This window comes from Erpetoichthys calabaricus, chromosome 16, assembly GCF_900747795.2.
Source record: "Erpetoichthys calabaricus chromosome 16, fErpCal1.3, whole genome shotgun sequence".
Classification (NCBI taxonomy): Eukaryota; Metazoa; Chordata; class Cladistia; order Polypteriformes; family Polypteridae; genus Erpetoichthys; species Erpetoichthys calabaricus.
Window position 1 is genome coordinate 90,557,302 of NC_041409.2, and position 18,570 is coordinate 90,575,871.

Sequence of the window (18,570 nt, forward strand, 5' to 3'; positions counted from 1 at the left end):
TATTTTCCTATCCTGCTTCCTCGTTGCAAGGCTCTTTCGATATAAAGGGAGAGTAGAATGGACATGACTTTATTTTTGACATTGTGATATTTAAGTAATCCTTAGGGTGATTCCAAAGACAATATTTTTATTGGGTGCACATACAAATAGGTTCTTACTGCTGCAGACACAAGACCATGGCATATGCAGTTGTCTGTGTGAGATAAAGATGGATGTCATTCATTACCACTGGTGAAAGCATTTTGGTGTGAAAATGTAGTTTTGATTTTGGCCCCCATAAAATATTTTACTGTAATTATCAAGTCAAAAACTGCTAAAACATATAGTTATGGCGTATTATGTTGGCTGTTTAAACATACATTGTTGCTTTGTTTAGTGCACATTATTTATTATTCTTCAGGTTTTGTTTTTATTTACCCGACAACTATATAATAGGAAAAAAGTTAGTTCATTTTCTAAAACACTTAACCATCTTACGGTTACAAAAAGTGTTGCTGGGTAGTGCCTATTTAAGCAGCACTGAGTGCCATACAGAATCCAGATCTGCACTGGGCATAACGCTCACGCACACAGATATTAATAATACTTTTTTTCATTTATATAGCGCTTTTCTCACTACTCAAAGCGCTCATACTCACATCAGGCCAATTTAGTGTCATCAGTTAAACTAACACACATGTCTCTAGGATGGAGGAGGAAAACCCATGCAATCATGAGAATAACATGCAAATTCCACACAGACAGTGCCCAGGCTAGGACTGGAATCCATAACTGCGTCAGTGCTATCCACTGAGCCATCATACCACCCACAGAGTGAAACAGAAGATTTTTAATAAATAAATGGCTATAGAGATACTTTAATTTAGTGTCATTTAAAAGGTGGATCATGCTATGTGCACCTCATTCCATTTTCTTTCTGCACTAGTGATATCCACATCTGTGAAATAAATACAATTAAATGTAAAATCTAATTGGCTTACTATTGGTTATAGCGGAATGCTGACGTGCATGGGCTGTCCAAAATCCCAACAGCTGAAACACAGAAACAGTGACCCAGTGTCTAGTCCAGGGGTTGCCAACTTGGGTCCTGGAGGACCATCATGGCTGCAGGTTTTCATTCTAACCCTTTTTTTAATGAGTGACCTGTTTTTGCTGCTAATTCACTTCTTTTGAATTCATTTTATTGAGTTGCTCTTGAAGACTCAGACCCCTTAATTGTTTCTTTTCCCTTAATTAGCTGCCAAACAATAATGAGATACTAAATGAGCCAAAACAACTGGTGCCCATCATACAATATCTGAAAATAAAGTAAGATGAAGGTCTCAGGAATGCTGGTCTGCTCAGATCCCTAAAACATTTTACCAGTGCTCTTAGAAAAGAGCAAATGAACAATTTCGGAAATGTCTGCTATTGCACAACGAGAGCAGCAACAAGCCATGGAATTAAAGAACGGGTTTAATTCACGACAAGAATCGGCATCTAATTAAGTAACTGGTTGGAGTTTGACGCCCTGACTTAGCTGGTCTTCTGTTGGCTCACTCACTTCACATTTCATTTCTGTTTGGGTGCCATTTAAGGAAAGAAATGAAGCAATTCAGAGGAACGATGAAGAAATTCAGGGGAACAAATCTTAAAAAAGCAATTTACTTACAATGAATTCACAAGAAGTTAATTAGCAGCACAAACAGGGCACTCATTAAAAAAAGGGTTAGAATGAAAACCTGCAGCCATGGTGGTCCTCCAGGACTGGAGTTGGCGACCCCTGGTCGGTCTGGGTGCAAATTGGGAGGCTTTTAGGACAAGCTTCCTTTGCAATTGTGGTGAAATGCAAATCAAACATCTAGGGTCAAAGTTCCCCGACAGTTAAAAGATAGGCAGGACAAAGGTGCAAGGATTTGTCCATAAATGAGAAACTAGGGATGTGCAGAGTTCTTAAACACTTTGCCAGCATCATTATTTGTACTCTGGAGCTTAACAGTTTTCCAGTATATTTTCAGATAATGATTTAAAACTCTATTAATTCTCTTTCTATTATGCCATGGTCCTCTAAACCTCTCAGTCTTTTCACTTTCAATGAATTCTTACTAGGCACACTTCCACTTAAAAGCCTAGCACACTACAGAATACCATAATTATAAAAGCATATGCAATACAAACCCAAGACCTCATCTTGAAGCATAAGAGCAGCCTCATACAGTATATACAGTACCTATAAATACAATTCATCATTATTTGAGAAGAGTTGTGTTGTGACAGAACCTCTTCTGCAGAATAACAGGTACAGTATGTGCTATGAAGAACCAGTTTGTTGCTGAGGGTGTATACAAATAAAATGGATAGTTCTCCTTTTAAGCAAGCCAGCATAGTATTAAGCAGTCAAATAATACTATGACCCCTAATGCAAACCCAAACAAATTATATGAAAATTGCATTTAAAGACACCCTAGCCAGCAGCCATATTTATTCAACCATTTAATGTAATCATTTCCTGAATCTGCCTGACTCACCTTGGGTCAAATGGAAACTGGAACTTAACACATTTAAGTTTTTCATTTAGCCAGCCATATTGTGTATAGTAATTTACATATTGAGCATTAAGACAAAACATCTTAAATAAACAAACAAACAGTTTAACTATGCAACCACAGAATTACAAGTCCTGCCACATATAAAATATATATGTCCAGTTCCTTTTCCTACTTGGTGGCGCAGTGGTAGCGCTGCTGCCTTGCAGTAAGGAGACCAGAGTTTGCATCCCGGGTCCTCCCTGTGTGGAGTTTGCATGTTCTCCCCGCGTTTGTTTGGGTTTCCTCCCACAGTCCAAAGATATGCAGGTTAGATGAACTGGTGATCCTAAATTAGCCTTAAGTGTGGCAGAGGTCTGTGTGTGTGTGTCTTTGCCCTGTGATGGACTGGTGCCCTGTCCAGGGTTTGTTCCTGCCTTGCACCCTATGCTAACTGGGGTAGGCTATCCAGCAGACTCCCCATGATCCTGTTCAGGACTAATCGGGTTAGAAAATAACTTGACTCTTCCTACTTTTTCCCAATACTGTGTCATTTATAAAAACATAAAATAATTATTTAAAATTGTCAGCCCACTTAATATGGACATCTATGAGATGGAGGAATAAACTTGGCTATACAAAGAAAACCCAAGGAGGATTCAGGTAGTGTTCAAGTTCAAGTGTACTGTCATGTGTACACAGTACACAGTGACAATAACACAATACCAACACGAATAATTATATCATTTTTCACTATCTATTTACCATTGTTGAAATTGCTCATCATTTACACATATTACAAAAGTACAAACTAATTTAAAAAAGTAAAACACAAGGAATAATATAATCAGGCCACAAAGAAGGAAAAAAAAACTCACAACAGACGGCACCTGCTTCTTCAGTTGCTATATACAGTAAATAAAACATTGATTACAAATTTGAACACTGATGAAGAGCAGTATACACTATATAGCACTATGTTTTATAAATGCAGTATATACAACATCTCTTAATTAACCTTATTGCTATTCGGTTATAAACTGTGCAGTTAAAATGAGCCTCACATTTTGTTATTATACACAGGCAATAATAGTTTACCACAGTGTAAAACTCAACTACCATATGAAAAGACTGGTATTTTACATTCAAAATTTTGAGCCTCTATGAAAGACAATCTAATATTATGTTATTAATATACAAAGGCCTTTTTATATATTAATACCATATATTTTCATGCTACAGTGTTTTTTGTTGCCCAGCCGCTATTTAAATGTTTGATATTATTTATCCATCCATCCATTTTCCTCACCCACTTATTCAGGGCAGGATCACAGAGAAACTTTAGCTTCTCCCAATAAGCATCAGATGCAAAGTAGGAACAATGATTGAATGTTTTAAAGACTTAGCACTGAATGTTCCATAAATTCTGGCTTCATGGGAATACACTGTAGATATTTGAGCAAACAGATTAAAAATACAATAGCTTTTCACGAAAACTGCTACACAGACCTCGAGCGAAGGTGGAAATGATTTTTGCTTGCCAGTGGCCTTAGCCAAAGACAGACATCTTCACGATTTCACTACTGTCATCCTAATAAACCTTGATACAGACAGCTTTCTGTTGATCTAATGCACGAAAAATTCAAGGAAGCTGAGAAAATTATGAACTAACCAGGAACAGATTGGCTGAGAACCCCAGCTGAAAATAAAAGTAGTGTTCATATAATTGCATGTTTAATTATCTATAATCTAGGGGAGTTTAATTGAATAAATATTCCGTAAGCACACAGTTATAGAACACACTGGCAGTTTATTAGGATGTATTATGGTATATTTCAGTTTCCCTACAGTTTGTACATCATGCCTCATTTAAAACAGGCTGGTATGTTTCAACTGAGTAAAAGGTCAAGCTCTTGTGAAAGACGCACTATATTACTGTATGCATGTTTTGTTTTGTTTTTGTAATCCTGTGACACTCATCTGGATTAAAGATGTTTAAAAATTGCTATCATTCTACATTCCAAGGCTTTGTTCTTCTGATGCCTTATAAAAATAGTACTTTCTATTGTAGAAAGGTAACCTCTATAAATGTTTTTCCGTTACACGTTATAGCTAAGCTACTAGAAATCAATGCCTTTCTAACAAAGATACCTTAAAAATTTTAAAATATAACCAAGGCATTACAAGTGTTTCTAATAGCTATTACAGCTTGAAATGACTGATTTTTAATGTATTATTTACATATGGCTTCATTCCCCCATTTTCAGCATCATCCCTTCAGTGTCCTAATGGTCAACTCCCTTAGCTTATCCTTAGTTAGGCATATGCTGTATAAGTGCTAAGTAGTTATTAGAGAAACCTTTGTAATTGCATTAGCAGCTTTGAAACCTGTTATTCTGTTCACTTGGGTTGCAAGGTATCAGCATTGCTAAAGTTAAGTTTTTGTCAGCTATTCCATGTAACACATTGCCAAGAAACTGAAGATTTCATACCAAGGCGTCTATCATTGTTTTGAAAAAACAAAAAAGAGGACAAACTGGATCAGAGCAGGACAGAAAAAAAAACACGGGGGGCACAAATGCCCAAGAGGATAAGGACATAAAAGTCAGTAGTTAGAGAAACAAAGGCCTTACAGCTCCACCTATGGCTTCTTCATTAAATACACACCAAATACCAGTGTCATCTGCAACAGCAAAAAGACGATTGCAGGATGCTGGCCTTAGAGGTTTGGCATTTTCTTTGAAACAGTTTCTAAAACTAGCAAATAAAAAGAATACAGCGATTGGACAGAAGATGACTGGAAAAGTGTATTATGTCCAGCATCCCATAATTGTCTTTTCTCTGTTGCAGATGACACTGGTATTTGGTGTGTATTTTAGGAAGAAGCCAACTGAGGACCTGTAAAGCGTTTGTTTCTCAAACCACACACTCTGATGTCCTTCTCCTCTTATGGAGCTGTGTATCTGAGCCTTCCCCTTCTTTTTCTATTCTGGTTAGGCCCAGTATGGTATGTTCTCTTAAGACAATAAACACTCCTTTGTGTGAAATCTTAAGTTTCTCAACAACCTGACAAATGGAGCAGCCTTTTTTCTAAGGGGAAAAAAAACTTCACATTTCTTGAAAAATCTGTTTTCTTTTGGCCATTCCTGAACCCAGAACTCATCTTTAGGAATGCCAGCACCTTGCAGTTCAAGTGAACAGAATAATAATTTTCAATGCTGCTAATGAAATTACAAAGGTTTCTCTAAAAACCAAAAAACATTTTAAGTGCCTAATTAAATATGAGCTAGGAAAGATGACCATTAGGGTACTGAAAGAATGACTGTTGAAAATGGTGTTACGTGAATAGTAAATTAAAAATCAGGCATTTCAAGCAATAATAGCCATTAACAATAGCCATTTGTAACCCTGTGATGCTCAGCTGTACAGTATGAAGGATTTTTTAAGAATGTAATGTTTTCAACATTCCAAGACAGTTGTTCAGATACTTAGTAAAAAATTGCATTTTCTATTGAAGAAAGGGTACATCCATAAACGTTTTTCAGTAACACTATGCAGCTATATAGCCATTTTACAAAATAGTCTTTGGCTAAACTTATTTCTGTTCTTTGGTAAGGTGTACATTTTATTTTGAGCCTAACATATGCCATATTATATTTCTTGTCATTAGGTATTTTATTAGTTTATAAAACTGCATTTAACTTTGAAAGTTTAAATATAAAACATTTAAATCTTATTTTATATTGATTGAAAGTTAAAAATTTAAACCCCGTGAAAGTAAATATACAATTACTTTATATGCATAGGCACTACTTAAACAGTCCGTTTGATGACATACGGGCAACATATTTCGATTAAAAGTTCAAACACGTGAGAGCGATGCTATACATCGCCTATGCCGTCTTCGAGTTTAAGAGTCCGATGCCATCTTTACATGCCAACTGCAGCCTGTCGCACATGTCTGCTTGTGAGCTTTCTCAACACGCTTCCACGCCGGCACAGCACAGCGCCGCACGGCTTCGCTTGTGCTGTGCTCCTCTGGCGTGACTCCCCGTGAGTCGTGCCGGTCACACGCACCCAGCGCAGTGCGGGGAGGGCGCTGTCAGGCACTCACTCCCTCCCTCGCGTTGAACCCTTGGCAGAAGGCGGCTTCTTCGCACGCGCAGGCGGGGGTCTTCTCTGCTGGGCCGTGCAGGAGGGGGCAGATTTGCGTGAGCGGGGCTGGATCCGGCCCAGCCAGCCTCAGTGCGGTGATGTGAGCCGAAAGCGGCTGTGCGGAAGTTCTTTCATCCGTGTGCTGCAGGAGGGGTTAGTCTTTCTGCGATTATTGTTGCCGCAACTTTGCGCCTAAGGGGGCTAAACAGAATTAAAAATAAAGTCCCGCGGAAGAGACGCAGAGCGGGATATCTTCTGCGTTCACCTTAGCAACCATTCCACCGGGTAAGTGTGCCAAGCAGCCTGGGCGATTTGTCTGGTATTCGATGCCATCGCGGCCTCGTCTTTTTTTCTTTTTTTTATGTAACGAGAATGCGGGAAGTAACGCGCGGGGGTGGCAGTGCGTGAGGCACGACTCGGTCCGCAGCGCGCGAGCCCGCCAGTCAACGCATGTCTCTTCTACCATCAGGATTCACATTTAAACCGTTAGCCCAACGGCACGCCTGTGGAAGCGAAGCGTGAGATACTTGAGAAAATGATACGGACATCATAACTCAACGAGAAGGCGCGCGCTAGCTGCACTTTTAATGACTTTTTTTTTCGGTTGCGGTATGATTGACAGCTCTCTTGCCCGCACGAGTCCATCTTGAAGAGGCGGGCCAATGAAAACGCGCGTGGGCGGGACAAAGAGGCAGTCTTTAAAAAAAAAAAAGCCCCTTTGTAAACTCGTATTTAAAGTTCATCAGTAAACTTTTAGCAGGGTTGTCACTGTAAGGAATTCGTGCGGCCGCACCCTCTTGTCACCGCTTTTGTCTGCGTTTTAACATTGTTGCTAGCCGAAGACCCTGTCGGACAACAGCTGCGGTGGGCAGACCCTTTGGCACCTACATTTACTGAAAGTCATTCGCGAACAAAAAAAAAAAAAAGGCGTGCGCCTTCTTTGTGAGGGCGGCTGCGCTCAGCTTCGCTGCCGTCGTGCTAAATAATTAAAGGCTCAAGCTGCAGTGCGAGCACGCCTTCATTCGGTCACCGCAGGGCGGGGCGCGTCCAAAAATAGCTAGCTCTGGCATGTGCGTGTGTTTGGGGGAGGGCAGAATGCGAGAAGCACGTTGGGACCGCCATCCCCTTGCTTGCCCTGCGCCGCGCGTTTGCCCACCCGATTGAAGGCATGCGTGTACGAAGGGGTGGGGCCAAGCCAAGGCCTCGTGCGTTCCCGCCCAGTGACGTCACGGCAACTGTCGCTGTTGTTAGAGGACCGCAGAAGCTTCACAGAGTTAACCAAGTCATCATTTTAGAATTATTTAAGGTAACTCTTTGCTGGACAGCATCTGCGTAATAAATAATAAAAAAGAAAGTTTTCACACTTTAATAAATGTTGAATACTATTTTTCTCCATTATATTATTTTTAGATTCTAAAGGTAAAGGATTTTTTTTTTAATTTCAATTTGATTGTATGCATTTGAACTTTTAAGATAGCATTTATATATATATATATATAAATAGGTAACTCATCTGGATGCTTCTTAATAGAAAAATACATTCAGCTATAATTCTTTTAAATTGCAGAATGTTTTTGAGTTAATAACATTTTAGATGGATCTTTGTTTCTTCAAGGGGGAAATGTGGCATTTTACAGAAGCTCTTTAAATAAATACATACATACTGTAAATAGGCAGATAAATAAATATACAAAAGTACACATACACTTTGGTCTGAACTAACACCAGAATGACTATAAAGTAGGAAAATTAAAATGAAAGAAAAGTTCTGACTTGGCAATCCCAGTCCCAGTGAGGCGCTATATTGGTGTTGGTATAAAGGACCCCCTTAGTATTTCTTGATACACATCTGCTCAGTGATTGATTGGCTAAAAGCTAGTCAATCATTTTCTTACCCACTTAGTCCTGAACAAGGTCACGGGGTCTGCTGGTGCCTATCCCAGCCAGCATAGGGTGAAAGTACTGTACTCAGTGTTAGTGTGTTGGAGAGAGGATGTGCAGCATTGTTCATAATGGCACTCATTTTTGTTTATTTACCTTCACTATGACCTCCAGGGGTCCAGAGTGCATCCTGTAAGTGAGCTTGCCCTTCTAATTAGCTTGTTAATTCAGTGGGCCTCTCTTGAAGTGATGTTACCAGCCCAGCACATCTCAGCTTAGAAAATTATAAGTAAGCCCGCGATTCGCTAGTGAATCGGAAATCCAAGAATGGCAATCAGTTTCTGTTCCGTCCATATCATGGAGGGTGGGTGCGTCAGGGGAAATGTCATTTAATTACATAAGCATATCCGTAGTAAAGCGGTCTCGTTTTGTGGAGACGTGATTCCGTTGCCTTTGCTGACACCGACTGTTGGCAGAGTGGAGCACAGCAAGTTCAGTTTACAGGCTGTGGTGTTCATGTGCGAGCCACTGAGTCTGGGAAGCCGCTGGGTTAGAGTCTGTGACCGTGTTTTGGGAAGTCGCTGCGTTTGACTCTGGGGCGGTTCGTGTATTGTTTTTTTCCATCTGGTGTCGTATCTGTGTTTTCTGTGGCTGGACTGTTAATAATGTATTACTGTAATACTGTAATGTGATTCAAATATGCTGTGTAGTCTGGACCTTTGTGGATTCCGTACTGTAATACTGTAATGTGATTCAAACATGCTGTGTAGTCTGGATGTCTGGGGATTCCATACTGTAATACTGTAATGTGATTCACATATGCGCTTAATCGTTTCGTTTTTGTTTTCTCCGTGGCTGTGTTGTTAGCTATGGGCTCGGATTTGTATTTCCGTCAGTTGAGCTGTTTCGTTTTTGAGCCGTGACTCCTTTGCCTGGGAGCTGTTTCGTGCGCTTCATTTGTCTAGCGGGTGTGTTTTCTGTGGCTGTGTCATTAGCTATGGGCGGGCTCATTGCAGAGCTGCAGTGCGCGTGCGCTTCGATGCGCCCTGCGTCCATAACCTTCGGTTAGTAATATGGATACTGGCCATCACAGGGTTGTAGAAGATGTGAAGGATGTCACTACACACATTAAAGGAATACAGTCTCCAAAGGAAAAAGAGCCTGCTTTGCCTCTTCTTATATAATATATTTGAGTTCCAAGACCCGTCCAGCCTGTTAATAATGTGGACCCCTAAGTACTTGTTGGAATGGACCACATCCACTCCTTGAACAGTAACCAGACATAGAGGCTCTTTGGTGTAGCAAACGTCAATAACTAGTTGCTTGGTTTTGCTGGTTTTGCACATCAGACCAACAAACATGAACTTTTTAGCACTTTATGTGTAGTAAATGAAACAACCAATTTTAGATACTCTTCCTACCAACTTACAAGGCTGTAGATTACAGAATCCACACAACCTGTCATTACTGGTGATATTGGTTTACTTACTGGGAATATTTATTTAAGTTTGTGGCTTTTTTTTAACTGGATATGCCTTCCTAGTTGCGTGTGAGATGCTCCATAATCATTAATGATCATATTGTGCCTGAAAACTCACCTTTTCTCTTCCATATTTGTAGACTAGCATAATTAGCAATTACACTGATCTGGAAAAAAACCACACTGTTCAAAAATTGTAGATTTTTTTTTTATAGATTTAAGGGTGCAGAAGAGAAAAAATATTTAATTATGTAGACATGAAAAAATATAGAAATTACAAATGTAATTATTGTGACCTGTACGGGGCGTAGTAGATCCTCAAACACTAAACACAACTAGACCACACACAACAAGCTCCGGCCTTTTTCTGTTCTTACCTTCTCCTTTTCCTTCCTTTCCTCCAACTTTCCTCAGGTGAGTGCCACCCTATTCCTGTCTAGACTGCAGCTTTTATTAACCTGGATCCAGGAGTACTTCTGGTACCACAACATTGCACCCAGGAAGGACTTTCATGTCAGGCAGAACCTCCATGAAATAGGGGGATTCCTCTCCTGGCTGCACCCTCCTGAACTACAAGTCCCATGCAACCCCTGTGTGTATCTAAACTGGAAGCATGCTAGAGGAGCCTTGACACCTATCATTCTGAGCAACGAACTGTTCTTAGCTGGCAGCCTACCCCAGTTCATCTCTCCCCAACTGGGAAAGAGAATAGGAATTATCCTTGCTGGGGTATGCATCCATACATGCTGCTTTTCCACAACAGCCTTCCTGCCAAGTAAGAAATGACTCCATCCCAGTCGGGATGTCAGTCCATCCATTATCGCTATCACATTGTTTTAAATATAATTAATGCTTACAAAAAGTAGACACTTGGTAATTTTTTCCTCCTTTTATACTGGCCATACACTGTGTGATATTTAGAAATGGTGGCCTAGCCACTACTCATACTGCAGGATAGAGTTGCTAATAGTACAGTATATAAGCTCAAACTGCACAAACTATTTCAGTCCAATTTACATGCCATAATAGGTACTCAGAATATACATGTACATAGCTTCAAAAGACAGTTTTTAATCATTGGCATTTTGCAATAAAGCTTTACTCTTTAAAAAGAAACAATAGGCACAGGTATCTCAAAATTTCAACAAAGAAAACAGCTGCGTTGCTAGCTCTTGATGTACTGTGCTCTGAAAGTACAAAGCGAAGAAGAAGGTGTAACTAAACTCGCGGAGGGTTGGGAATGTACAGACAATATTGTCAGTTTATCTTACAGAATGAGATAGAGGTATGTAATTTACTGTTGTCTGTGTTTATTTTGACATATTTTCCCTTGATTTAACCTTCTGTTCCACAGTTTAAAACTACAAATCAATTAGTTCAGACGCAATTAAAGCACACATTGCAGATTTTTATTTAAGGGTATTTGCTGCAATTGGCTCCAGCAGACCCCCGTGACCCTGTGTTTGGATTCAGCGGGTTGGAAAATGGATGGATGGATGGATGGTATTTGCTGCATTTCGGTCACACCATTTAGAAATCACAATACTATTTATACAATACCTCAAACGCCCTCTCCCCCCCAAATTTCAGGGTGCCATAATGTTTGGGACACAGCAATTGCAAGTCCATTAAAGCTGTCATATTTAGTACTTTGGTGCATATCCCTTGCATGCAATGTTGTAATGCAATACAGTGTTGTAATTTCTACATGGAATGAACAAAATGCATGCAAATTTTCCTAAATGAAAATCTGCCATGTGCACTTTAATCACATCTGAATTGTTTGATTTGTAATTTTAAACTGTGCAGCAGTGGGGAAAATCAAGGAAAAATGCGTCTTTGTCCCAAATATTATGGAGGGCACGGTATGTAATTGCTAAACTCCAAGAATGTGCATTAGAAAGAAGAAAATAAACAATAAATACATGACACCGTAAATATTAATACATATAATGGCAGCAGTAGTATGCATTATAGTGTAAAAATATATTTATAATAATAATAAATATAAGCATGCATTCACATGTCATATGAGAATTGACAGTACGATATTATTTAAAATGCAATTAGCCTACAGAAAGAAGCTCCCCCCTCAGTCTCTCTGAACTGGTCCACAGACAGTGGTTGCATTTCTCTAACAGCAGCACAGAGCAGAGGCCATTGTTGGAATGGCAGGCATATCTGATAATTTTCCTTGTCCTGATCCGTCATCACTTGGTGTAGATGTTTTGGAAGTTAGAAGGAGTGCACACCCAGTGATACATTCACCCAAGCACATCAGTCTCTGCACAGCCTTGTTGTCCTGCTGCGTGCTGTTTCCAAACCAGACAGAACTTCCTCTTTTTCAGGATATCTTCAATGGTGGATATGTAGAAAAACCTTAATACTGAGGGCTAGTGAGAAATTTTTGAAATGGAAATGATGTTGTATTGCCTTTTTTTGCAATTAATGGATAAATTGTAATTTAGTTCCTTGTGAAGAAGTTAATGTTGTTTGTTTTGTTTGTTTTAACTAGCACCCTTCACTCAATTTTTGACCCTTGTAATCCAATTCAGTCATGTGGCACAGGAGCGTATTCTGGCAACGTCTACTGCAAGACGGGTTCTATTGTAGGGCATGCACATGCATACATTCACCGGCCTAATCTACATGTTTTTATGTTATTGGAGGAAATCTTTAATATTCAACAACAACAACATTTATTTATATAGCACATTTTCATACAAAAAGTAGCTCAAAGTGCTTTACATAATGAAGAAAAGAAAAATAAAAGACAAATAAGAAATTAAAATAAGACAACATTAGTTAACATAGAAAGGAGTAAGGTCCGATGGCCAGGGTGGACAGAAAAAACAAAAAAAACCTCCAGAAGGCTGGAGAAAAAAATAAAATCTGTAGGGGTTCCAGGCCACGAGACCGCCCAGTCCCCTCTGGGCATTCTACCTAACATAAATGAAATAGTCCTCTTTGTAGTTCGGGTTTTCACAGAGTCACTTGATGCTGATGGTCATACACACTTCTGGCTTTTAATCCATCCATCATTGTTGGATCATCATGGTGCTTTGGGTAGATGGTGGTGGCACATGCCACCATTCAAGGAATTCAAGGAAAATTATGTTCATATCATGGAGAACATGCAAACTCCACACACAGAAACTAGGCCAGGGTTCAGACCCTGTCTTTTCTGGCAGCGAGTCAGCACTGCAGTGTTAGCAACTGTAACACCACGGCGCCCAAGCAATTTAAATTGAGTAAGCAAAAGCTGCTTGCCTAGTAAGATGCACTTGTTTGCAACTTGCCAATAAATGTCATGATCCGCGTCTTTCTTGGCAAATGAGATACAAGCATTTTAAGTTCTTCTTGGTTAGCAGATTTTTCTGCTTTGCTACAATCTATATTTGCCTACTGTTTTTCTGATTGAGTTATTTAAAATACCTCAACCTTTGCTAAAGTCACTCCTTTTTGACTTTTTTTTTTTTTAAAGATTCCCTACTCTCCTAAGTGTCTTTCCTACCTGTAGATTAGGGGTCTCCACATCATTCAGTGAACTCCCAGAGAATTAGAAATAGCTTTGTAGCCGTTTCCAGGTTGATAGATATCAAGAACTTTTTATTTTTTCCTGAACTTTTCAGAAATTTCCTTTTATTGTGGCATTATGTGGTTGCTGATTGTTTATATTGGCAACATGACACTAATGGTAGGGTCAAAATAAGGGAGGTTTATACTGAGAAGGGCTTCCTGTAATCAATCCTTGCTGTTTTCAGTCAGCTGACTGTAATTATCCCTTTAATTGAGTTGATTTAACTAGGAAGCATTTTACTTTTTCACACAGTGCCAATTGCTATTGTATAACTTTGTTCATTAGAGAAATTAAACAAGTTGTACACATGTGTTTCTTTTGCACTTAGTTGCTCTTTATCTACGGTTAGATTTTGGCTGAAGGCCTGGAAACATTCTGTGTCAAATATTTGAAATAACAGAAGAAATCAGTGAGAGCTAAATATTTTTTCACAGCATTGCATTTATTACATCACATAAACTGAATGATCATTATGAAACATTAACAGTACGATTCATATGATTATTATTTTGCAAACGGAAATATTATTGCTTTTCCCAGGTTGAATATATACTGCCTTGAATAACAGAATGAAACTCATAATTGCAGTATTTTTAAGGCAGCCCAAGACAACCTTGCAGACGTCAGCAATATGTGGATATGTCTTTCTTTTGTTATAAACTAGCTGTCTCCCATGGCTCAGCCCACATAGTAGTCAAACAGGACAGTGAGGTGGGCCTTGCCCTGCTTCCCACTCCTGACGTCATGTTTCCCCCTCTCCTTGGCCTGCAGCCTTTGTCTCGGATTAGCTTTTAATATATCGCTCCTGCAAGCGAACTATGATTCTTAGTGTGATGAGAGAAGTCGCAAAATCAACCGGAATTTTCAAGAAAATTATAGAAAAAAACAGATCTAAATCCGTGAAGTAGTTCTCTCGTTCACTATCTAAGTACAGTAATCCCTCCTCCATCGCGGGGGTTGCGTTCCAGAGCCACCCGCAAAATAAGAAAATCCACGAAGTAGAAACCATATGTTTATATGGTTATTTTTATATTGTCATGCTTGGGTCACAGATTTGCGCAGAAACACAGGAGGTTGTAGAGAGACAGGAACGTTATTCAAACACTGCAAACAAACATTTGTCTCTTTTTCAAAAGTTTAAACTGTGCTCCATGACAAGACAGAGATGACAGTTTTGTCTCACAATTAAAAGAATGCAAACATATCTTCCTCTTCAAAGGAGTGCCCGTCAGGAGCAGATAATGTCACATAGATAGAGAAAAGCAAACAAATCAATAGGGCTGTTTGGCTTTTAAGTATGCGAAGCACCGCGGCACAAAGCTGTTGAAGGCGGCAGCTCACACCCCCTCCGTCAGGAGCAGGGAGAGAGAGAGAGAGAGAGAGACAGAGAAAAACAAGCAGTCAAAAATCAATAAGTAATCCTGTTACAGTATCTGCATTTACAATTTACATGCTCCTAACCTTGCATCACCCATTGAGATCTTTTCTGTTTACTTTGGCAGATAGATGCAGCATATCTGTGAGCCTGCTATTGCCCCATACAGACGCGGAGATCACACTTTGGGATGCTCTTTGGCATGTTGTCCCATTGATGGAGGTCCCAAGAGAGTTTACAAACCTCACATTTTCTTGAATGAGTGCTGCATTAATAGGAATGTTTCTTGAACAAGCATCACTAAACCACATAAAAACGGCTTTTTCAACGTCTTCAAATGCAGCAGTTCACATACGTTTGTAACCCGAAATTTTTCTACTTTTTTTGGTCTTGTCTTTCAAGAAAGTTGACAGTGTTGATGGCGAAATTCCGAATTCACTGGCAACGTCTTTTTTCTTTTTGCAGCAATCGAGAGCTTTGTTTTTTTTTTCTAATATGAACTGTTATTGTTTTTCCGTGTCTGCCGTTTCTATAGAAGGGTGACAATGAGTTAAATTCCAATGGATGTTTTTCAAATGTTGATGAGTGATAAGCAAAACGTATCACTGAAAACCACAGGAAACAAAAAAGGCAAAAAAAAAAAAAAATAGTACAAGGAAAGTTCGAAGAAAGAAAAAAAATGACAGTGTTTCTGTTTGGGGATCGTTGTGCACAACTGAGCTGCGGCCACCGAACTAACTGCTCTGTGGATGATTCATTCAGGCATTTCAAGGTCTTTTGTGCACTTCGTTATAATGAAAGTATCTGCTGAATGTACTTCATAGTAACGAGATTTCTATAGACTCGTGTCATATGGGGAAGCTGTTGGGACCATAAAAAATTTTGTTGTAAACATATTCATTATAATGGAATTTTACCTGTATATATATATATATATATATATATATAGATTTAAAAGCTTGGTGAGCTACAGTAAGTGTAAAAAAAAGTTACAGTGTTGATCTACTCTTGGAATTTAAACTTGAACTATCAGGTATTAAATATTAAAAGAAAACATGGCCTAGGCATTGGGGTTTTACATTTTTTATAGGAGAGAGTTAGTTGGATAAGCAATATTTCTGTTACTTTATTAGTTATTATGTATTTAAGAAGTGAGGACCAAACCGTTTTTCCAATGTCTTCTTAAATATTTCAGTAAGACGGCACAGAGATTTCATTCACAAGGTGCTTCGCAAAGTACTTCATTGTAAATATTTTGGTCATAGTTAAGGGCGACTTACTTGGCAACACTGGGTACAAATCCGTGGAATTCTTTTGAGAATAATCCAGTAACCCCAGAGGTAAAACGGCCACTAAAGCTAGGAATGAACCTGGAAACCAGAAGTTATGAGGTGACATTGGACAACACTGCTGCATTTGAAAATAAAAATACATATTTTATAGCCAGCCTTTTGATATTGACCATACAGGTGTGAGTGGAAAGGAGCAAACAGCTTTTGTTACATGCGTATTGTCGTTACTGCTGGATTGTAGTGACATTCTATAAATGAGACAAATAAGAAGCAGCACTGGGGCATATTGCATATATCACAGTTAATTCACAGAGACTTGAACTCACTTTCCTGTTTATTGTTGTCTTCGTGGAATGTGTACGCTCTCCAACTCTGCTGGAGTATTTTCCAGATTCCCAGTTTACATATATGTAGGTTAAATGATGATATTAAATATCTTGATGTGCGTGAGTGTAGTTGTTAACATGAGGGTGCCCTGTAATGGACTGGTGTCCCGCCTACAATTTGTTCAGGATAAAGTCGATCCTGGTGAGGTTTCATGGAATAGTCAGGTTGATAAAGTGGTTGGTGCAAACTGTAACCAAGAAAGCAAGTTTTTAAAATTAAAACAAAATACATAAATAATGCAAAGGGACTATGTGGTCCTAAAAACTTGGAGATCAATATAATTAATCATTTTTTATACCAGGTTTTCTTGTTCAGGATGTTTAAATGGCAGTAATCAGCATTCACAAAATACTAGGGCTTTTTTTTCTAAAAAATCTTAATGAACTGGCATTGAAACAAGGTGAAAATTGAATGCCATCAATAGTTAAAAGCAGAAATTGGCCACCATTATTCAGTTGATATTTGTGCCACTGCTACCCTCAATATTCATTGTCATTGTTATGCCCATTACATTTTACTATTAAAATTTTGTAATTTGAGTGTTGAGAAAATATCTTTTGGTGGTTAAAAGCTGTCTATTATTTAATTAATCATCATCCTCTTTAATATAATCCCTGTGTGCGTCCATGTGTCCGTGTGTATGTGTCTTTTGGTGAAGTGCGCATGCGTGGGGCACTCTTTAATAAAGGACATCATTGCTGGGGAGAGTTCTGATTGGGTACTTGTGGCCGCGCACATAAAATCTGTTGGTGGGGAGACGCCACACATACAATAATCAGCTGCACACCAGCACAGATTAAAATACTTGCTGGGGAACTGCACAGTACTTGCTGGAGAGACGCCACAGCCACGATTATCAGCTGCACGCCACACATTACATCAGTTACTGGGAAGACTCTGCTGATTGCCCACTGTTGTGACAGAAAATTAAACGCATATTATGGACAAGACGGAAGTACAGGGAAGGGCGGAATGAGTGACAGAGTCACCGGCCTCTAGCAGATGCTTCAAAGGCCGCCTGACACGTCACACAAGACAGAGAGGGAGGGACCTTTAAAATATTGCGCGGCTGATCCAAACGGATTTCGGTAAATGAGGTAACAACTAAAACATAAGGCACGAAAAATCCAATCGAGTACTGAGACGCGGAGACCAGCTTCCCCAAAGAGGTGGGATCAGTGTTTGTTATTGTGCAAGTGTTCACTCTGAGGATGTCAGATTTGCGATTAAGAAGCTTGGCTCAGTAAAGTGTAAAGTGTCAGTCGCTGAAGGGGTTTTCCTAAATATACGAATTTTCATGATATTACAATAGGATGACTTTTAAAAGTAGATTTATTTTCGCGCACATAAAGTCCATTGCTGGGGAGACGCCACACATACAATAATCAGCTGCACGCCAGCACAGATTAAAATACTTGCTGGGGAACTGCACAGTACTTGCTGGAGAGATGCCACAGCAAACTAAAATAAAGAGAGGCAGGATAGGAGATCTTCAAACAGACACAACACATCAATCCACAGCCACAGAGGAGAGGATAAATGTAATATTAATTATACTTACTGTATTGTCATATACGTTTCTATTTTATTTTTATTATTATTTTACTTTAGGCTTCTTGCAAAAATATTTTTGACAAAAAAAAAATTAAGAAAAGAAACAGAATGAGTTCAAGGTCCCTTGCCATTCAATATAGACTGTTCCTACTAATGTTTATGCACTACTGTTCTAGCGCCCGTTATTGTAACGGGCTTAATGTCTAGTATTATATAAAATGATATTGTAGAAAAAACACACTTGTCACTTCAAATGTTATCCTGTGTTTATATAAAGACAGTAATTGTTTCTTCATGGGATAATTGGATTTTTGTCTTAACTCAAAATCAAAATCCTCTGGATATTTTCCAGAAATGTATGT

The 18,570-nt window shown here is 39.1% G+C and overlaps 1 protein-coding gene across 1 annotated transcript in view; it reads left to right on the forward strand.

Annotated features, from left to right (window-relative positions):
* Nucleotides 1-6,605: 6,605 nt before the first annotated feature.
* zbtb1 (zinc finger and BTB domain containing 1) overlaps nt 6,606-18,570 on the forward strand; it is a 31,809-nt gene continuing 19,844 nt past the window's right edge. Inside the window, exon 1 of the mRNA XM_028821736.2 lies at nt 6,606-6,944. The gene's annotated coding sequence lies outside the window, so the exon portion shown is untranslated. The remainder of the gene's footprint in view (nt 6,945-18,570) is intronic.